Source organism: Perca fluviatilis, chromosome 5, assembly GCF_010015445.1.
Source record: "Perca fluviatilis chromosome 5, GENO_Pfluv_1.0, whole genome shotgun sequence".
NCBI lineage: Eukaryota > Metazoa > Chordata > Actinopteri > Perciformes > Percidae > Perca > Perca fluviatilis.
Window position 1 is genome coordinate 3673000 of NC_053116.1, and position 23874 is coordinate 3696873.

At 40.3% G+C, this 23874-nt stretch overlaps 1 pseudogene; it reads left to right on the top strand.

Moving 5' to 3' along the window:
* The first annotated feature begins 12447 nt into the window (after positions 1-12447).
* Positions 12448-13757, top strand: LOC120559350 (annotated as a pseudogene).
* The last annotated feature ends 10117 nt before the right edge of the window (positions 13758-23874 follow it).

Here is a 23874-nt window from a genome sequence, read left to right on the forward strand (position 1 = left end):
TGCAAGCCCAAACAAGTGTATGCGGCGTGCCTGTTGTTTTGTTTCCGGTCTAGCTAGATCCGGTGTGGTGTTGTAGTTTTTATAACGTTACTAGTTGTTGCAACAGCATGTGAAAAAAACTACAAAGTTCACTAGGCCAAAAAGAATGTTAATCTCGTAATAAAAAAATTGACGCCGTTAAAATGGGTTTGCGTTAACGCCGTTAATAACGCGTTTAACTGACAGTTGATCAGTTGATCTTTACTGCACTACATTTATCTGACAGCTTTTGCTTTATTGCTTCACGCTGGGCTTGTTTCTGCAACAGCTCATTCATTAAGTATTAGATACAATTAAAAGTATTGAGGAAATATTTTCCTTTGACATTGGTCCAGTATTAAACGAGAACGCTGCAGTCATCAACAGTGAAACAAGCTACAATGGAAGTTAAGAGGACATCAATTGTCCAGCTATTATTTATGTTCATAAAAGTGCTCATTTTGCCACTGACAGGCTCAGATTAATATTCTAAGTGTCTGACAACATTATGGAAAGGATTTCTAAGGAGGTTGATCTTTCTGTAAAAGAGTAAGATCCTTTTTTAAAACATAAAAAGTCTGCGAAATTGCGTTCGCTAAACCCACCAGACTCCATGTAAACAAACAGTAATTTTAGCATTGTAAAATGGGCATTCTGAGGCTTGCTCTGGCTGTCTTGAGCCTGTGCGTGTAGAGTGCACGACTATTTCGTTCCAATTTCGGGTCTGTCAGTCGGGGACAGGTCACCGAAAACAGGGACTGTCACCCTATTGTCGGGGCATCTTATAAAGAGTGCATTTGTGCCTCTTAACAGACACAAATGCAATTAAAATGTCTGTGCAACATGAACAAGGCCTTTACGTGACAAAAAGATGCATTTTCAACTCAGACATTGTGAAGAAACTGTTTAAATTCAAAGTTTGTACTGTGACCTGTCTCGATCCTGCCGGTAGCTAGCTCGGCCTGCCCGACCGGCATCTTTGCTTCTGCTTTCTCTCCCGTCGGTAAACAATAGTGTGCAGATCGGAGTGTAGTGTGTGAAGAGTGAAGATCGGAGGCGTTCACAAGGGAAGAAGCTTGGAGTAAGAATAACGTGTGTTGATCTACCGTGGAAAATAAATGGTTCGCGTTTTACCATTTCCAGCAACGACTGAATTCCAACGGGACTTCAGCAGCAGGATCAAGACACGTGACAGTACAAACTTTTAATTTAAACGGTTTCTTCACAGTGTCTGAGTTGAAAACGCATCCTGTTGTCACAGGCTGCCGTGCATCACCCAGGTGGTTGCTAAGCATTGGTGGTGGTAGAGAGTAGTCCCCCCCCCCCCCAAAGAACTTTGAGTGTCTATGATAAAGCGCTATATAAATGTAATGAATTATTATTATTATTATTATTATTAGTAATGGATACAGAGTTTGGCGAGAAGCCCTGTCCATTCCAATGAGTGCTCAGTAGTGCTTGCGCATTGTGTGGCACACTAGTGATAGTTTTTACCACAAAGGCACACATCACAGGCCTCAGTTTTGGAGCTGGTTCTGCTACTGCTGGTCGCTGTAGAGTCAGTCCTGTTGGAGCTGGGAATGGGAGGTTGTGTTAGCCTGTCCCTGCTGACTGCTGCGGGGCTGGTTCTGTGATCATCGGGACCGGGTTCAGGTAGGATGCATAGTTGACCTTGTGGTACCACTTTGAGCCCTTGGTCCATAGAAGGTCCAGGGAGTCGGTTCTGTTCATCATCTGTGAAGTGATGAATTTCCTCCTCTGAAAAAGGGGACAGGCATGGGACGTCCCATGAGCATTTCATCTGGAGTGAAATGCGTGGTTGTTTTAGTACATGTTTCATTTCTGACGGCAAACTGCAGGAGTGAGGTTGGTAACACAAAATGTCCCTGGCAGCTTTGCCATAGTCAGTTTTGAGGAACAGGTGTAGTGATTTTGATTGCCCCCCGTTTCGACCATATCGTTTTTTCTTGGGAGCTGGCCTGGTCCTGTGCTTTGATGAGAGAAGGCAGTGTCATAAGGGGCGCTATATCTTGGCCAACCAATACAGGCCCTATCATGGTAGCTGTAGCTGCCCGCGTGGCAACTTCGTCAGCTGCATTATTGCCCCTGGCCACAAGGGAGTCTTTTTTTTTGATGTGCTGGACACTTTACGAGAGCTACAGCAGTGGGGAGATGCATGGCTTCCAAAAGATCGTCTGTAAAATGTTAAACCTTGGTAAGAGTTTAACTTCCTGAAGAAGGCTGGATGCTGTTGAAGTTGTTTTTATCTTATTCTTATACTTCATGTGCCAGATGCATAAAAGGCATTTTATATATATTTTTCGTAAAAGACGAGTGCATTGGTTTCTTCCTTGATGTCTATTGGATTTGTTCATGCCCCCCTACCAAAGAGAACCGCCTTTTTATCAGTAAGTGTGTAGATGTTTCAATCTATAATGTTTTAAGAGGTCTAAATGTTTTGATGACCTGAAACTGAAAATTTTACAAGACCATCTCATAACATAGGAGGCCTACTGTTTCTCCCTGATGACAGCTGCGTTGAAACGCATCAATCCCTCTTTCTCCCTAGACCTCAGTTGTCCACTGTATTGGTTCCTTCTGAGAACAAAGTCACCCTGTAAAAGAACAGACACAATTTGTGATGTTAAAATAATACTCTAAAAGCTAATGCAAAATGTATTTATAATTCTATATTACATTACACAATAAAGAACAGGGAAAAGTATGAGCAGCAGTATTATAGTATTCTTGCAAATATTTCTACTTGCCTGTATGAGACTAATATTGCCACGTCAGACCAGTCACTGATATTACAACGCACTGCTGTACTGTTCTATTACCTGTTGAGAGAAACAAATTGTTGAATTGAGTTCTCATTTAAATAGTGTTTAATGCCTTTTAATACAACAATGGTTTGTGACAAGTTTGCACCTGACAATTGGCATGGCAGTGAGGCGGAGGGGCTTGCCGCACATCGCATTCAAAGTTAACCGTTCCTGCTTCAGCTCCTAGACCGAGATGCACAGGGCTGAAGCTACTGATGCTATCTTTGGGCTAACCATTAGCCCAACTCCTCCCTCACTTTAGCCTCGAAAGGTTCTGGTCTAACATTGCATTTCATTTTCATTAAAAAGGTGACCAGACCTTTATACCGTTAGTTCACTAAAATAAAATGGCTGACATCATACAGGCACTTGCTGCTACACATCAATGTTTAATTGGTATCCAAGTTCACCTGCCATCTGATACTACATTTTTCCAAACTTTCCTTCTTTGGTGCAGACTAGCTTTGATAAATTACTTGCTGCGAAATTTTCAGTGGATATAAAAACGACTAGACGCTTTTAAATAAGGCTAACATTAGAGGACACACACACAGGCAGCCAGCACGTTACATTGATTTCCTTACAGAACGTAACATGACAGTTTGAGCTTAATCACGGCCAGCTAACATTAAATTACTCTGAAGTTAACCAGACTGGGTGACTTTTTCTACAAGAACGCGGCTCCTTTACTTTTGACTAACCACCAATCTCAACTTTATGGAAGTGGATTATGGCGGCGCTTTAATGTTATTGTGATTAAAACTCCCGTTCAGTTAATTTTGAACCATAACGTCTACGCAATAATCAAATAATGTTATCTCCTTACATATACCTACGCTCTCCGTCTCTGTAAGATTGGGAATGATTGAGATTTCTCTTGGCACAGCTTCCAGAAGACTTCCAACTTTCAGACAGGTTGCTCACGTCACATTTATGTTGTCTCTCTCAGTTGGAGGCTGCTCAGTAAAGCTAGTGATCACCGGAAAAGTGCTTCTAATATCCTTCACTGGTCTCCGTCCAGAGACACGGGCTCTGTTAGTCCATTTTATATATGTCACTGTTTGTAGCAGTGCTTTGCTATTGAGAATGAGGTAGCATGCTAGCATTAGCGTTAGCATGCTAACGCTAACGCTAGAATGCTAACGATTGCGGTTAGCCAGCTCATTTCGGCTTGTGACGTCAAAAGCCCTGCCGATTTTGAACAGCCCGGAGACTGAAGGCAGGACACATTCAGAAACCGTATCTCACTCTAAACAGCATGGATGGATTTTTTTTCAAAGTTTGTATGCGTGTGGAAGCACCAGAGACACAAAAGAACACCCCAAATCCCAGAAAAAGTGTTTTTTTTTTAATATGGGCACTTTAAGATATTCTAGTTCCCACTTAATCTTGATTTTACAATGTATAATATGTATTACATGAATTAATTTAATAGATTTTACCATACCACAAAGTCATTATTTTCAGTGTGCGCTGCCTCCAGTTTCCCACCGTGGTGAAGTTAGTTTGATGTTGGATATTCGACAGATATTCGGATATTCATTTCAGGTTCATCAGCAGTTCCTGCTGTGCTTTCACTTAGTCTTGAAAGAAAACAATAGGACACCCATTTGCTCCTAACTGCTTGGTTTTTACCTAGGGACCGTCAATAAATTACGTTCTGAACTTCATTTATTTTTATTTCCGATAGCTTGTATATCAGATGTTCTAAACACCCCAGACCAATGCAGACCTGTTCTGCAATGTGGTACTAATGAGACACACCTCACTATAAATTTATATTTTGCACCTACTATTTTTTATGAATTGTTTTAACAACCCCATTCATTTCCTATGGAAAACAGCTTTTTGCTCAAAAGTGTCCGAGTTATGGGACCCAAACACCCCAGACCAATGCAGAGCTGTTCTGCTATGTGGTAGTAATGAGACAGAACTCACTATAAATTAATATTTTGCACCTACTATTTTTTATGAATTGTTTTAACAACCCCATTCATTTCCTATGGAAAATGGCTTTTTGCTCAATAGCGTCCAAGTTATGGGACCCAAATATCCCAGACCAATGCAGACCTGTTCTGCTATGTGGTACTAATAAGACACACCTCACTATAAATTAATATTTTGCACCTACTATTTTTTATGAATTCTTTCAACAACCCCATTCATTTCCTATGGAAAATGGCTTTTTGCTCAATAGCGTCCAAGTTATGGGACCCAAAGACCCCAGACCAAAGCAGACCTGTTCTGCAATGTGGTACTACTAAGACACACTGCACCATGAATTAATATTTTGCACCTAATATTTTAATTTATGTTTTTTTAAGAATCCCATTCATTTCCTATGGAAAATGGCGTTTTGCTCAATAGCGTCCAAGTTATCGGACCCAAACACCTCAGACCAATGCAGACCTCTTCTGCTATGTGGTACTAATAAGACAGATATGACAATGTACACTAAAATTACAGCAACTTCTTTGTTCATCAATAAATGCTCAAAATGGCCGCCACTCCACACCCACACCGTTGGACGAAAGTTTTTTTTAATACATTTTCATCTTTAAGTAGTTGAGATGGTACAGACCAAGTTTGAAGTCCATTGCATGAAATCTCTAGGAGGAGAGATACACAGTACAAACTTACTGTTTCGATGGTGAAATGCACCAAATGGGCGCCATGCCCTATGACGAAAAGTTTTTCTTTTAATAACTTTTCATCTTTCTTTTTTTTAAAGATAATTTTTTGGGGTTATTTTAGGGCTTTAATTGACAGGACAGCTAAAGACATGAAAGGGAAGAGAGAGGGGGGCATGACCAGTGTTTTTCGAACTATACCATGGCCTTCGGGGGAGCCCACTTTTTTTCCACGCGGGTGGGGGGTCATTAAACTGCGACTTACAATGACTTACAAAGATACATAACAGCTACAAGTGTATGCACTACAGGATTTACCCTATCATACTTTATCGACAGGAGTAGATAGGTCAAATAGCAAACAGCCAGCCACAAATAGTCTATAAACAAAGCTTCAGGCTGTCTTAGAGATTTCACATGAACAACGGTTAAAGTTACTCAGGCTACCGAAGAATACCAGAACTCCTCCGTTCAGTTAGACCTTAGCAACGCACCCCAAGCTTCCATCCTTAACAAACAGCCATGTATATGGGCTCTTCCAGTCTCTCCACTGCTGGCTGTTCCAATTTAACAGGAGAGAGAGGAGCAAGAGGGTTAGGATCATCTTCAGCCAGAGAGGACATTATTTCTTCAGCTTATTCTTGTGTTGTCACCCCGGCGGGAGGTGTCTAACAGGGCTTGCAGCAGGTGAATTAGTCGTGCTATTAACGTCATCGCTACACAATTTCTTAGTAAAATCAAAATTAATTAAACTGCCTTGTTTTCTTTTTGCCATGGCTATATGAGGCTTACTGCAGAAAGGATTTCAAGGATTTTGCGCGCCAATTAATGGCCTCCAACGTTTATATTTTTTCTGCGAGTCTTTGAGTTAACATGTAGCCTACTAAACATGAGTTGAATTTGCACCGCAGCGCCGGCGTGCCTTGATGCTCATAACAAGAATAGCATGTAGTTATCTTTATTGAAGTGAATTAGGTTCAAATCGCCGACATGGATGAATGATATTTTTGCAGTTTTACACATAATAATCCACGATGATCACATTACACAAAACTGAATTTGCACATCAAAATGACACATTGTCAATATTTTTAGAGACCCCACAAAATTTCACAAATCACGTTTTCAGGGGAGCCCATGTCTTATTAAGGGGAGCCGAGCTCCCCCGTAGTTCACACCCTGGGCATGACATGCAGCAAAGGGCCGCAGGTCGGAGTTGAACCCAGGCCCGCTGCGTTTTTTTTATATATCTTGACATGCTTCATATTTGTACTAAGTTTCGGAAGTCTACGTTAAACATACTGCAGGGGCTACATTTTTTAAGTTTTGTAGGGCATTCCCGAAACCCTTAAAATACGTCAATTTTCACCAAGCTTGATGCAACAATTTTGGTGAGTTTTTGAGTATGTTAAGCCCCTCAAAAATGCGAGTTTCAATAGGGCCTTTCCCGCTGTCGGTGCTCGGGCCCTAAATATAAGTTTGCTATAAGTATAACTATAGGACTAAGTGTAAGTAGGCCTACAGTGTAAAAAAAACTTCCAAACCTCCAACCAGTAGGTGGCGAACATGAGCTGGAATGACAGTGACCAAATGTACATGAAGAAAAGGTCAGAGCACATGGGAGAGGAGTTGAATTGTCTACATGGCAGTTGATGATGGGACGGTTCAAACGTGGCCAAAAAAAAATAAGGAAAGACCTCTGGCAAGAGGCAAGAGATAACATTATTAAATCTTTCATTTCTCACAGATTAGGTGAGAATGTCACTAAAGAACAGTGTTCTTCTGTGACACTTGCTGTGTTTAAAAAGGACAAAGACAATTTTCAGAAGTGGTTGAGGGTGATTTGGCAGCATGACAGACAAGGAGTCCGCACTGAAGTGTTGCAAACAGGTAGGCTCCCAACTAAAATGTATGTTGTTGTAGAATTGTAACTGTCCAAGACCGTAAAAAAAAAAAGGTCTCTTAAGGGAGGCTTATCGTGATGCTGCTGTAGCTAACAGCTAGGTGCAGGTGGTGATGCTTCAGTATAGCCTCGTAGCACTGTCAAATTGCCAGAGCATTTAAAGATACAATATGTAACATTTCTGCATTAAAATGTCTAATAACGACCATACCTAGTTTATATATTTTTATGAGTTGTGTTCTTACACTATCCCAAATGTTTCCACCAAATGTCAAACTCAGAGAAATCTGTTATTTTATTTTCAGACACGGAGCATTTCCTCTAGTTACTCGTAACTTCCGTCAAAACACGGCACCCAGATGATATGTTCATGAGTAATTGTAGATCATACAATGTCACAGAAAAAAAATACTCATAACTGTAATACTGCTTTTTTGCCACGCATCATCATTTTGTGATTAAGCGGTCTGTCCGACCTTAGCGGTCCGCTGACCCTGGGTCTAACGTTAGCGATACGCTATCCCACTGCCACTGGGTCTAAGATTGCCCCAGATTGTGGGGTAAAAAATTTATTTGTTTCAAATCTGTAACATAGACGTAAGAGTGGCACATAACAAAAGTAACAGGGCATTTTACTTTTAGGGCCCGAGCGCCGACAGCGGCAAAGGCCCTATTGAACCTGAAGTAATTATTATTATTATTACGGCAAATTGATTGCCCTTTTGAGGAACTAAAAAACTCACCAAAATTGGTGGTCACATCAAGTGTGGTGAAAATGTACGTATTTTAAGGGTTTCGGGAATAGGCGCACAAATATGGCTCGCTAGCGCCCCCTACAAAGTTTTTTAAAAATTCAGCCCCTTCAGTAGGTTTGTACACATCATCACACATATCATGTCAAGACGTACAAAAAAGCTCATTGGAGCCATACCCTAAACACAACAGGAAGTCCGCCATTTTGAATTGAAAGTTCGAAATTCATGTGATATCAGCGATTTGTCATACTTTAATGAACTCCTCCTAGAGATTTCATCCGATCAACTTCAAATTTGGCCTTTGCCATCTTAAGACCTTAAAGATGAAAATGTATTAAAAGAAAAACTTTCCGTCTAACGGTGTGGGCGTGGTGTGGTGGCCATTTTGATTGTTTAGCAATGAACGAGAAATTAGCTGTAACTACAGTGTACATTGTCATATCTCCTTGAAATTCCCCACAATCAACAAGGTTCCAGGCCTGAGGACATCTACAGGCCAATTTAGTATTATGGTCATAGCGCCCTCCGCTGGCAACAGGAAATCAGCCTTATATGACAAACATCATCCGATTTACATGGAACTTCTAATATATGGTCTACATGTGATACTGAGCCGCCCCCTATACTTTAACCACGCTCCCTTTTCATAACATCTGAACCATTTAAGGTAGAGTCTTGTGTGAGGTGTCAATGAACTCAGCAGAGCGTTCCTTCTTCATTGGTGATGGTTTGGCCCGCCCCCTATGCTTAAACCACGCCCCCTTTCACAGCTAATGAACTGTATGACGTAGAGTCTTGTGTGAGGTATCATTGAACTCAGCAGGGAGTTCCCTTTCATTGTTCATTTGCAATTGAGCCAATTAATCAAAACAGACAAGCCTGTTGACATTTTCAAACAACAACCCCCTTTTTTCCAAAACCCCCCCAAAAAAAAAAAAAAAAAAAACTTTTTTTTCCCCCCCCCAAAACCCCCCTTTTTTCTTCCCCCCCCCCCTTCCCCCCCCCCCCCCCCCCACCAAAAAACCACCCCCCCCAAAAGAGAGCTCTGCCTTGTAGCGCTCCAGACATTGCTCAATGGAACCATTTGGCAACTTTTTAAAAGTAAACTTTCCATTCAGAATCTTATTGGCATCCATTTCGGCATCTCGTGCTCGCCATCCACTCAAAACGTAACGGCCGTCTCCAAGCCCAAACAAGTGTGTGTGGCGTGCCTGTTGTCTTGTTTCCGGTCTAACTAGATCCGGTGTGGTGTTGTAGTTTTTCTAACATTACTAGTTATTGCAACAGCATGTGAAAAAACTACAAAGGTTGCTAGGCCAAAAAGAACGTTAATCTCAAGATAAGAAAATGTACGCCGTTAAAATGGGTTTGTGTTAACGCCGTTAATAACGCATTTAACTGACAGCATTAAAAATAACATTGTTTAATTATATTTTTAATATAAATGACATTGAAACTTTTAATATTTATGAATAACATTACTTTGAATTTCTGTTTGGATATCATCATATTAAGGGAGAGAAGACAATGAGAGAGAGACAGGTAATACAGACGTCAATGTTCAGACATCAAGGGACAACACAGCCACCACCAACAGTTGAAGGATACAGGGAAAGTGACAGTGAAGATGAACAAAATTCAGGGACAAAGAAAAGCAAGAGAAAAGTACAAACAGCTGTTGAGTCTACTGAAGACAGTGATAGCACAACTGAAGGGAGTGAACTGTCCAATACATCCACACAAAGGTCTGTACCAAGGGAAAAAGACGAAAAAGAAGAAAGTTTACTGGATGATGTAACTGAAAGTACAAAAAAAATGTCTGAGACAGAGGATGACAGTGAAGCCGAAAAAGGTTCAGAAATAAGTGGGAAGGAAACAAAGATGGGGGACAGAAAGACAGGAAAGAGAGAAGAGCACACAAAACAAAATGATAAAGAAGACACGTACAGGACGTTCATAGTAGGACCAAAAAACTTCAAATTTAAGGTACCAAGAAAAAATTGGAACAAAATAAAGCCAAACAAAGGACAAAGAAAACTGAGACCTCCATGGACGGACATATTTTACAAGGAATTTAGAAAAAGTAACCCATCATGCACATTAGCTTTTAAATATCAAAATATTCAAAGATGTGACAGCCGGAAAAAAAATTCGCCATACCTCCGCGCCACAGCTAAGTGCACATTTGAAGGTTGTGAGGCAGTGTATACTTTCACTAGGAAAGGACCACCAAAATCAAAGGCAAGAAATATTACTGTCATGGTGATACGGTTTGGAGAAGTTAGCCACCTACAGTCAGAGAGAAAATGTAGGCCTGCAAGATACCTACGGAGAGGAAAAATCGCAAAAGCAGTAAAAAGTGTTGTGAGCAACTGCTATTATGAATTGTTGAAAAACACACCTGTGGAAGAGATCATGATATAATATAATATAAATAATATAACCAGAACCCTAACAAAGGATGTCTTAAAAAAAATATCTTCCGAGATCAGAAGTGTTGCAAGTCACTGCCACAGTGTTCCATCTCTATCCCACTGGCTTATGGAGTTCAAGAGGAGGCTGTCCCACACTACCAGGGTAAACATTGCACAAATAGAAACGGATTACATCTGGGCATTGATGAACAGTGTGCTCATCTCTTTTAACCAAGAGGATGTCTCTGCATACCTTTGCAGAGCATTCGAGATTTTGTCGGGACAAAACGAAGAAACTCCAAATTTCACGGCGCTCCATTTGTGTTCGGCACACATACTAAAGGCAGTCTCCCAGGCCTTTGGGAGAACAACCATTGACAGAAGTATAAAGGAGTATACAACATACAGTTTTGCATACCTGCTGTGTGTGCTATTTGATGCAGAACAGCTCACAGACTCAGTCAACATCAGTGCAAGGTACCTGGATAACTGCATTTCAAAGAGTCGAGACATGGATATTGAAGAAACACAAGAGGGGAGCAGGACCAGTGATTCCAGTGACCCTACCAAAGGGTATTCTTGCAAGGTCCCCATTCACTTAGGCTTTTGAACTAAGAAGGGAGCAAGCCACATGTGATGTCCTGTCTGATGACACAGCAGACAAAAACAACCAATACCACTGCCCAGGGATAAAATGTCTTGCTTAAGACATACATGGGGATCTTTCCCTTGTGGAGTGGTGTACTAGGTGATCTGTCAAGGCATTTTCAAGGATCTGTCACAAGAGGAACATGCAAAACGCGGGAAACCAACTGCCATGTTGAACTATGGTTTGGGTTGGTGAAACACAACATCTTGTGTAAAAAGAAATACTTTAGACCTGCAGAGTTTGTTTCAAAAATGTTTGCCTCAGTAAAGGGAAGGTATGTTGAACATATAATTCAACATAGCCTGCCAATTGAAATACTGGATAGAAACCTTCAAAGCTCTGTTAAGCCAGAAGATGACCCAGAAGAGCAGTGGTGTAAGAGGGGACACCTCTTCTGGCAGCTCAAAGCCCAAATCCAAATATTTCAATCCTCCAAGACATCTTCCAAACCCCAAGACCAAGAAGAAAATGAAAGTTGAGCAGAATCAACAGGTTGAAGATGCACATGTAAGTAATGTAAAGTTTTATAAATGACAGTGTAAGATAAAGGACATAAAATAGATGAGTAGGTTATTTTTCCTCCTCATTGCACTGGGTAGAGACAATGAGGATGCAATAGAATTACTGGAGTTTTATAGCAGCTCACATTTGACATCATAGACTTAAATCATAGATCATACACCTTAATTGCTGCATGGCTTTCAATGTTAATCCTTACTTTCAGTTAACCTTGCTGTGGAAAAAGAGGGCAACCGAGATGATTGTTGCAGTACTGCCATCACAAGTGAACGGTCGGAGCATCTTCATCCACCACACTGAGCTACGGTCACTACGACCCCACCTGTGGTTGACAGGAGAGGTAGGCGTATTAAAAGTTCTTCCTCTCACTGCTTGTCTAAGTGTCTTTCAGAGGCCCGTTCCAGAAAGCAGGTTTAGTGAAAACTCTGAGTTGGTTAACCCTGAGATGAGGGAAACTGAGTTTTCCGTTCCAGAAAGAGAGGTAACTTAACCTCAGAGTCAGTTACTATGGTAACTGAGTCTGTGAACCTAACCTGGTCGGGAGCAGGTTTTCGTCAAGAAACCTTGAGTTTCTCTCAGTCTCCTCCCTCTGACGCAGCGCGCATTCATTTCCTCATTCATTCATTCAGTCTGGATCAGGTGCATTTTAGCGCAGTTTTTGTCATCTGCATGATTAAAATAGGATTGTTTCATTACGTCATTTAACGTTAGAGACTAAAGTTTTTTTCTAAAACATGGCATGTCCTTTTGTCGACGATCCGATTGATGAAGAAGCTTTATTACTTCGCAGGGAGTTAAACATTCGTCGGGAGAGGATATTGAGGCCCCGACTAGATGTATTTTCGTTTCCAGATAACTACCTATTTGAGCGGTATAGTTTCTCTTCACAGTCTATCAGATATGTGCATAACCTTATCCGTCCACATATCACTAACGTCACTCATCTTGGACATGCTCTTACATCCGAGCAGATTCTTTGTGTTGCATTACGTTTTTTTGCAAATGGCAGTTTTCTTTACAACATTGGTGACGCGGAGCATCTTGGTAAAGCCACTGTATGCAGAGCCGTCAGAAAAGTGTGCCTCGCTCTGAAACGTTTTTTAAATGTGTTGTGTTCCCTGGACACAAACCAGTGAGAGCCATTAAAGAAGAGTTCCACAGGATTGCAGGTGAATAATGTAAAACTCTTACAATGACAAATTATTAATTATAATTTGGATAATGACATGGTGCTGCAAGATCAGAATGGTATAAGTAATTCAAATTCCTTTTAGGATTTCCCAATGTGATTGGCTGCATTGATGGCACACACATTCAGATTACTGCACCTTCAGTAAATGAAGCGGACTATGTGAATAGGAAGTCCATTCACAGCATTAATGTGCAGGTAAATTGACCACTGTCCCAAAATGTATCAAACTGCATCACAATAGGCTACTGCAAGTAACATCTGTCATGCTCTGCACTGTCAAGATCATATGTGATGCTGCATATCTAATAACCAACGTGGAGGCCAAATGGCCTGGGTCTGTGCATGACTCACGGATATATCGTGAGTGTGACCTAAGCAACAGACTGGAACATGGTAAGCAGCCTAAAGCTTTGTACAGTATTATTCACCTGTCTCCCTCCTTAAATACACTCAATGTATACACTATGCATTACAGGAGAGTTTGAAGGCCTTCTGCTGGGTGACAGGGGTTACCCATGCCAGCCCACTCTGCTCACCCCTTACCCTGACCCGGAGCCAGGCCCCCAACGAAACTTCAATGTGGCCCACTGCAGTACTAGAGCCCGGGTGGAGATGACGATAGGCCTGCTGAAAGCTCGTTTCCAGTGCCTACACCACCTCAGGGTAACCCCTGAGAGGGCCTGTGACATTATTGTGGCATGTGTTGTTCTCTATAATATTGCCACAATTATGGGAGAGCAACGCCCTGCCCTACATGTAGAGGACCCTGATGAGGACCCCATCCACCCTGCAGATGTCCAGGATGGAAGAGCAGTCAGGGACATTATATGTAGGAATCACTTCATCAACTAAAACACAAGCACCACCCAAATAAAGACAAATGATTCAAATTTTATTTTGTCTTCTTTATTTCCTAAAAACACAAAAGCAACAGTTAGGTTTTTTTATATATTGTTCCAATAACTAACACAAGTCACCTGTGACCATGCACCCACCTCTAAGTTGTGTCTTTTTAATTTGACGGTCCAACAATGCCATTTCAAGGTCAGTTTTCTTCATTTGCTGTATCAAATGAATCTTGCAAAAGGTCCTTCACAGGTAACTGGGAATACATAAAATCATGACATTAAAAAAGAAGTCATACAGTTGAACATTATTTCCACAGAAAGAACCTCTGGCAGTTGCTGGACATCTCACTGTGTTCATCTGTGCTGTGGAAGGTGATGGACCCTCCTCCTGTTGCCCAGCCATGTTCTGTTAAGAAAAGAAAAATAGAATATCCTGTCATACATGTCACACGTGATACTGGGTTAATACCACACAGCAGTGTTAAGATTTGTGAATGTGGAGATGACTATCAGTAACATAGTGGTGATATCTTAACTCTGTAGGCCTCTCTGGATCCCTTTCTGTGGCACCAGACAAGGTGTCCTCTTCATCCGTTTCCTCCTGTGAAGAGGAGTATTGTTTCGTTAGACTTTAAACTACTTGCATCATTAAAGTACTTGCATCATGTCTGGAGTATTTAGTTGTCTACTTACAGCTTCAAGGACTTCTGCTGTGACGTGAGGGTCCACGAGTGTGAGAATACCATCAGAATCTGTTGGAATAAATGACAAACCCATGAAGGGGGAAATAATATATCTAAATATGAATATGCATAAAAGAAGATAAATAGAAGCCTATTACATCTTATGAAGGCACTTGTGTCCTGTGATGTGGCTGGCTCAGAGGAAGAGCTCCCTCCAGGAATTCCTTCTGCCACTGGCCTTCCTGCATTTTGGCTCAGGGCCAGCTCCTCTGCCTCTGTCAGAGGTGGTGGTGCTGGTCCTCCACCAGTTCTCCTGGCCTCTGCCTTCTTTCTGTTGGCTTAGTAGAATTTAAATGGGCCCTTTTAATTAACAAAGGAAGATGGGCGAGAGGACATCTATGTATGTGAACATTAGTTGGGGATAAACTACGGCACATTCAAATTGCAAATGAATATTTACTCTTATATTTTAAATGTGATTAAAATGAGGTACAGCCATGATCCTACTACACTTAAGTCTTACCTGTTTGAACTATGTTCTTATATTTCATTTTCAGCTGCTTCCAATTGCGTTTTTCACCCGCAGGATTGCACCTAAATGAAATAGATTATAGGCTAGGTTCAATACCATTCCACCAGTTTTACCAGTAATCTTATATTTGTGATTAAATATGAGCATGGGTGTGTATTTCAGGCCTGTGTGTAGGCCTAGTATGTGTTCTAACAAACAGTGGGAAAAATATAATTTCCCCACTGGACATTAATGAAAAGTATAAATTAAAATGATTGTGTAAATTAAATATTAAATGACAACACTATATTGGAACTTACGCATTGACCCGAGCAGCAATTTTCTCCCACGCCGTTTCTCTCTCTTTAGCTGTGTTGCTCTTTTTACGAAATATATGTTTATACTCGTTGTACGCCTGCATGAGTATTTCGAGTTCAAGAGGCGTGAAGTATGCCGACCGAGTTTTGTTGGCTGTTGCCATGGTGAATCGTAGAATCATGGCTCCATTCATACTGCCTTTTTATAGTGGTTGTGCACGCGCGTAACCCTGAGTGAACATACTCCGAGTTGATTGAACCAACTCAAATCAGCTGTTCTGGAACCGAAAACTCAGAGTTTCCCAACTCGGGGTAAATCAACTCAGACATCAGGGTTAGACTCAGAATTTGTTAAACATTCTACCTGGAACGGACCCCAGTTTGTAAAGACACACACACACACAAAATATAAATGCATTATACAAATTGAACTGTTTTCCCTCTTCCCTCTCCCTTGTTTGTCTTGTCTGTCATGTGCTGAGTGGGTGTGGTGCTCCTGGCTCTCTCCCTCCTCGTCAGGACACCTGTGGCTTCCTGCTCACCTGAATCACATCCAGCAATCACCACTCCTGTCTTAAACCCCGGCCTTCCAACCAGTCTCTGCCACATCGTCTGCTCACCCAAGTGGTAACACTCGCTACGGCCAGCCTAAGTGGGTTTTCAAAGACTGCCTTTTGACTTTTTGTGGGGGGTTTTTGTGTCCAGATTCCTGCTTCAGCCCTGGAAGCCCAGTCTGCCTGCCTGAGCCAACTTGTTTTTTTTTGTTGAACCTGCCTCTCACCTGTCTGCCCGCTCTCAGCCCCAGAGGATATCAAGCACCGTCATTACTCATTGTGTTCAATAAACCTTAATACCTGTTCCGACCTTTTTCTGTGTCTGCTCTTGAATCCGGACAGCCCAGCCTAACAATAATACAGAGGAAATGGGGGGTGCATTTTAATGTCCCCTATTCCTAATACCTTTATAGTGGTTATAAAAGAAAGTTGGGTAACACTTTACTTGAAGGTGCCTACATAAGCATGACTGTCATAACTATGGCATGACACTTGAGATGTCAAACATTATAAACATGTCATAAACGTTTATGACTTCTGTCATTAAGTGCCATTAGGTTTTGTTCATGCCAAGTTGACATTCTTTGGGTTGTCTTGATTATGACAAGGTGACATTAATCAAAGTGACATTAACATTATGTCTTTGTCAAGACAACCCGACATAAATGGAAAATGCACCTCTTTTTGTATTAAAGGATAATTCCATTATTTAGCACTTTGACCTTCCTTTTTGGATTGTCTAGGATGAAATAAAGTGATTGACAATGGTCCTGTCTTGGGTATTTGGCTCATTTAGAATCGCCCCTAGCCTGCTTCAGAAAGGGTGGATACAGGTAATCAGAGTAGTATCAAAATACAAAATGCTAAATAAAACATGACAGAAACTGTATTTCGCTACATTACTTGTTTTGGAACATCAACGAACACCACTAACCACTCGTTGAGTTGCACATTGGTGGTTTTAAGGACAGGTTTGAGATTGCCCGTAGCCAGCCATTCTTAAGCAGGCTAGGGGGGATTCTAAATTAGCCAAATATCCGAGACAGGAGCAATCGTCAAAATTTCGGTGTCAACCACTCTATTTCATCATAGACAACCCAGAAAGGGAGCTCAAAGTGCTAAATAGTGGAATTATCCTTTTAATGACATGTTGAAATAATGATAATTATAATTAGATGAATAAGGTTACAGACCAATTCTACACTTGGTCAGATAGATGTGTGACAGGATATGTCACAAAACTGGCTGTCATGAAGCCACTATGACAGTGAAATTAATAAATTTTTAGACCTGAGTAAAGTGGTAACATTTTGATGTGTCATTAAGATATGTGGTTATTATCAAGTTGTCATAACAATGACATCCCAAAGTAATTTAATGTGAACTTGTCATGTCAAAGACAACTTCTGGTAATGTCACTTTGATTAATATCAAGTTGTTATAATCAAGACAACCGAAAGAATGTCAACTTGTCATGAACAAAACCGAGTGGCACTTAATGAACGAAGTCATAAACGTTTATGACATGAATATAATGTTTATGACAACTTCATGACAAGTCATATTTATGACCGTGTCATGTCATGCTTATGTAGGTACCTTCAAGTAAAGTGTTACCGAAAGGGGTTGGTTGGTTTACAGCTGCTACTCTGAGTGAGTGGTGATCTCATGATAGGCCAACAATATAGGCCAGAATTACGTTATTCATTTCACTGGCCAAAAAAAGTATTTAGCATTCATATTGCGATGCTGTGTGCTAATGTTAATCAAACATTATGTTGTGTTTATCAGATAATTCAGGAATTGATGCATCTCAGTGCCTATACATACATGGTGGACACCATCTACTTGATGGACCATTACACTGCAGGTGTGATTTTGTTTTGTGACAGAGATACAATACACCGCCAAAGTTTACCTAAGGTAATAGTTCAGTGTCTGTTTGTGCATTTGATGGTATGTTGCGTGATGGGTATTCACTATAGTGCATGAAATAGCTATGATGAGAATATTCAAGTCCTCTTCATAAGGAAGCACTATGCATTTTCACTGTCTGAAAGCTTACTTGTCCATGCCAACATTTCTATCAAAAGATTATGATACTATACTTGTCATAGGTAAACAACTAACTAACATGTTAATCAAATCATCATCAAACATTGGTTTTTTTCAAGCTGTAGGTAAACTTTGAAAACTATGACGCAATTCTGTCATTCGTCCATGTGAATAATAATCATTGGAACATGCTGGTTTGTTGCTTTCTTAATTTTCATTCATTCAGATGTTTGTTTTCACATAGTGAAAAAAAGTATTAATTATAGTATACCCTCTCTTCTTTCACAGTACATTCATGCAAAGTCTGGCACAGTGTTTCAAGTGGATCCTTCACCAGCATCCTCTAAGCTTGAGGACTCCACACATGCTGCTCAGAAACTACAGTAAATATTCAAGCTAGGATTCTAAACATTTTAAGTCAATCACATTTACTTTTATTAAACAATGGCAGCTGTTTGTAGGAAGTCAGACAGTGGTATTTTTGAAGATGTGTCCATATGCCTTATAATTGAATAAAAACTTTGCTAAAATGTATCTGAGAATGGACGTTTTGGTAGCACCTAAAGAAAAGTATCACATTTCTTCAGAGAATACTTGAAGATGAGAACACGTCATGGGAAAACTGAATGGGTGGATGTTCAGTGGAAAGGAGGAGTAATGCCCCACCCAGTGCAAAGGGATGGTTGCAGCTGTGGTGTGATTGTTGTCAAAGTAAGTTGATCTATGTAGTATAGAGGAAACTTGATGTTTCTTTCATGTTTGCGGTGGTGGAAATAAGGTTCTATTTGGGTGTTTCTGTACACATACAAGATTTCTATAAATACTCCCCGCCAAGCATGTGTTGAAAATTGGTTTGGTTATCCATTAAAAGAGAGAGACATTTTCAATAACTGCAGTGTTGTTAATTTAGTTGGCGAGAGCAGTGATGGAAGCCTTCCCTCAGTTCCCCAAAATGTTGGAAAAAGTTTGAAACCTCAAGGAAAGCCATGGAAGAAGTGAGGAGATATGGCTCTCCAAGTCCTTGAGGTATCAAGTATACAATACAGTATCTACAACATATTTGAATAACTTAAAGGCACTCCACATATATTCAGATTAAATGTGTCATGCCAATACACTTTCTTTCAGTCTTTGATGAGGAAACATGCTCAATGTGTGGAGCTGACAAGCCCCCTGGAAATGCACTTCCCGTTACAGACTGGGTGAGTTGTTGTGAGCAGCAGTTAAGTGCCTTGGCCCCCAAACTCTGGAACTCACACCTCCAAAATCTTTGTGACTGTTCTTCTCTTCCTTTCTTCAAAGCCCATCTCAAGACCTTTCTGTTTAATGATCGCTTCTCCTCCACACCGAATACATAGCTATATCTTTCCTCCTATGCTCCTTTAGTTTGTTGTTGTTTTTTCCTTTCTACTATGTAAAGCGACCTTAGGTTTGAGAAAGGCGCTATATAAATGTAATTTATTATTATTCACCTGTTGTGAACCAAATTTCCCCGTGGGGACATTTCAATTCCCCTGGAGGGTCAGGTAAGACATTACTCTGCACTGGGAGTAACTAAATAAAGTAATTCATTACATTCGAGAAGTAACGAGCAATATGTAATGAACTACTTTTTTGAGTAACTTCCCCAACGTTGGTGACATACAGTTAAACTTAAGTGTCCTGCCAATTGACAAAATAATGTACATTAATAAATCAATTCTTTTTTAAATTCAACAGATCCAGTGTGATAAATGTGACCGGTGGTTCCATACCCTGTGCTTGGAAATGGACAACAAGAAGTTAAAGGAATTCAAGAAAAGGAAATGGCTGTGTGTGTGTGTTATGCCGATGAAAATGTTGAGGGAAAAAAAAATTTCCATTGGAAATTAATGGATTTTCTTTCTTTTCAGATATAAGAAAGCAATGTGTGGGTGAAGTAGTTCGACAGGCTTGGGCTTGCCTTTGGCCTTTCGTTTGGCTTGGCATTTGCTTTGGCCTGGATTGTCTTGGTTTTAAATTAGTTTGAACTGGTGGTGGAGTTAAACCATTCTGTGTAGTGGCATATCATTTGCTGTCAGAGATTGGAACATTTGCCTTGTCCAAGTGCCAGGTTTTGTTTTGATATGTCAATTCATTGCTGAGATATGTACATAGTTTCTGTTTGGTGGCTTCGTCGCCATGTTTTACAGCCTCTCGCAGGCAAATAAAGTTGGTATTGAACAATCTGACAAATAACTTTTGTGTGGCTTGGTCTGAAGATCATCTTGAGTGTTAGGTTGTTTTTTCTTTATTACAGGAAGGTCTGAAGCAAAACTCAATTGGGTAAGTTCACATAATCAAATGGTCAATGAAAAACAGAGCAACAAAATGCTGCATGAAACAATGCTTTGTTGTCCTTACAAATTCGCCTAGTGGAAGTTATAGAGCAAAAATCTGTTTTCTGCAATCTGGAAGAAGTGTTTTATTTTAAATTTTTAAATGAAATACAGCATTCCTACGCAGTCTTGAAAAGTATGGGGAAAGTATGGAATTTTGATTTTAGCATTTTACAGGTGTGGAAAAGTATGGAAAAATATTGTGAAGGTTTGGAAAAAGTTTGTGAACGATTCCCACACTTCTATATTCTACTTTGCTCTGCCATAGTTTCATCATACACCAAACATTTTTTTAAACTACTTACCAACATACAATAAAGCTACTTTCTTTGCATTGTGTTCTACTACTGATTTGATGTAGTTAGTTGATTTTGGTATTGGTCTTAATGATGACCATCTTGATACATTTCTAACTGGAATGCTTTAGATTAGGCCTACCTTATGGGTCCTTAACAGTTGGATGTTTACATTGGTCTGTGGTGTTTGATTTATAGTGAGGTGTGTTTCATTAGTACCACATAGCAGAACCGCTCTGCATTGGTCTGGGGTGTTTGGGTCCCATAACTTGGACGCTATTGAGCAAAAAGTCGTTTTCCATAGGAAATTAATGGGATTCATAAAAAAATGTAAATAAAATTGTAGGTGCAAAATATTAATTTATAGTGAGGTGTGTCTTAGTAGTACCACATTGCAGAACAGGTCTGCATTGGTCTGGGGTGTTTGGGTCCCATAACTTGGACGCTATTGAGCAAAAAGCCATTTTCCATAGGAAATGAATGGGATTCTTAAAAGAATTCATAAAAAATAGTAGGTGCAAAATATTAATTTATAGTGAGGTGTGTCTCATTAGTACCACATAGCAGAACAGCTCTGCATTGGTGTGGGGTGTTTAGAACATCTGATATACAAGCTATCGGAAATAAAAATAAATGAAGTTTAGAATGTAATTTATTGACGGTCCCTAGGTAAAAACCAAGCAGTTAGGAGCAAATGGGTGTCCTATTGTTTTCTAGACTGAGTGAAACCTGAACCTGAAATGAATATCATCAAAATAACTTCACCACGGTCAGTTTCCCTGGGGTTGCGCAATCAGAGGAGAGGCTAAGCTAATCGTTGCCTCACCTCCTCTTTCCCTGTGTAGGTTATTTGCAGCGCAGCGGAGCACTGCAAATTTTGAATTTTCGCGCATTGTCACTATAAAAACGTTTGGAATTACACAAAAATGATCTTTATATGTACTATATCATTTTTAAACTTTTCTTTCAGCTATTTATTTTTATTGGATTATGACAGGGTGAGGCTCTGCCTTCCCTGCCTCCTCTGACCACACGTCACTGCTATGCTGTGGTTAATAGGTAGCTAACTTTCCTAGATAGCTAAAGTTAGCTCACCCGCTCGCTCGCCACATTAAGTTAAGGGGGCATTGCCGCCATATCTGACATTTAAAATACGGGCTTTTATTTCAGATGTCCACACCACAGGGCACTTCCAGTGTAGCCAACACATCACTAAGGTCAGTAAGTAAAGTTGTGGTATGTAGTAAGATAACATTAATGCTGTCCTAGCAGGGATGTGCAGAGACATTTTTGGTGGCAGGGACTCGAGGAAAAAAAAGGCCTAATAGTTAATACATAATTATTTATATTAAATTCAAACAAAACACTAAATATATTAACACAACTCTGACTACCTTACCTATTTATCTTATTTCCCTAACCCAATTGTTTAATAGATTTAATAAATACTCAACAAAATGATCAGTTCACACAGAGACTTTTTAGTATTCACCAGGTTAATCACAAACAGCAAAGGAAACTCTGCCACAATGTTTTCTATGCTACTAGTTTCAAGTATATATTTAGAATAACCAAGGAGACAGACATAGTTTCACCTGCTCACTAACCCTGACTGGCGCATTAGTGCTTCCATGCCCTGCTTCCCCATTTATCCCCATTTTTGTTCTCCTTTGTTTCTTTTTTTTGTAAATAAACCGATTAAACCTGCCTGTGTCTACCTAGTGGGTTCGGTTCCATTTTCAAGCTTTAAAGGCCTTGAACACTCATACAGGTGTTTTCAGTTAATGTGGCTGATTAGACCTCTTCCCAGGACTATGTGGGTGTGGTTAGACTGATTGAGCGACATCTTCCTGAGTCCCCTGTTGGTGCTGTTGCACCTGTTAGGACAGGACAAATGAAAACTTTATCATTCTTATTGGTATTGGAAGGGCTCTGGCCCACCTTCCACCTGAGCAGAGTCTAATCAGCCAGAAGAGCTAAAAACACCTTTTATGGGTGTTCAGAGGCTTTAAGCTAACAGTTCTGCTGTTGCCCATCTTGATATATGGCAAAATGACAAGTTATATTTTTAGGTTTGCTGCTTCTGTCCTGCAGATTGCCAGACCCACGTTATACTAGCTCTTGCAGAAATACAACATACTGTAAGGCACACAATTTTGTAACATTCTTGATGAGGTATTGGATGCAAACATAAAAGAGAGAAAAGCAGAACATCATCATACAGGAGAAGTTATGCCCAATAGACATTTGCGTGCCAGAAACATTGTGGTGCAGAGACGTGTCAGAGACTCTGTAAAAAGAGTTGATGGTGCTGGTGTTGAGTCCAGGAGAACAACAGTACAAAGACGAGTACACACTGTGCCTTTTCCAAACTGTATATGGCACATAGATGGTAATCTCAAACTTATATGATGGAAATTAGTTGTACATACGCCATTTTTGGCTTTTGGGCGTATGTACACTTTTAGTAAAGATCCTACACACAATTTTATAAATGAGACCCCAGGTCTCTGTAATTTTGGGTTATGTGTAACGTCAGAGACAAGAGTTTGACAGTTTCTATGACAGATTAGAGTAGAAATGTGACCACTTCACTTCCCTGGTAATCATATCTATTGAGACCGAGAGACTTTTAAAACTAAAAGAAAATAAAGAGGATTTGAAATATGAAACATACCGTTGTATGTAGTGTCTAGGTGTGTAGTTCTAATTTCCTAACAATATTTGGTTGTCTTGCTTCATTGGCCTGGTGGCCTGCCTGGCCTGTACAGTTGTAGGGGAACATTGGGGTTCATATGTGTGTAAAACTAGCTCTGATACTAGCTAGTGCCTCCTCAGCGAATGACTTCAACGCACGTCACCGCAGCATAGAATACAATAGTGTAGAATAGGCTTCATTCACTTGATAGTTTTGTTGTCGCTAACCACTATCTAGCTTATGGGTAACTTAGGGTTACAAAATGCTTTAGCTTAACTTACAGATGTATAGTTAACCCAACACTGACATATTGATATTTAGTAACATGCTTGCTGCACATGTAACATTAGGCATACTGAGTGTCAGGGTCCAACAGTTTCTAATTCTTCCTGCTGATGCCTTACAGCTTACTGCCTGTATCCACTTTTGTGTTTTTAAAAGCTCAGTTTTTCGGTTTGGCAGCTCATAAAAACTTTGTTCTGGTGTCTATACCCTGTTGTCAGTGCATCCCACCACACGCGCATTACTAAGTCAATGGAGAGTGGGGAGTTGTTTCCCCCTCCGGTGTTGGAAGGACTTAAAAGCACTCTGTCTCTAAAATGTTGTACTCTTTATAGTCACTGACTACGTTTACAAGCTGTCAATTTTCG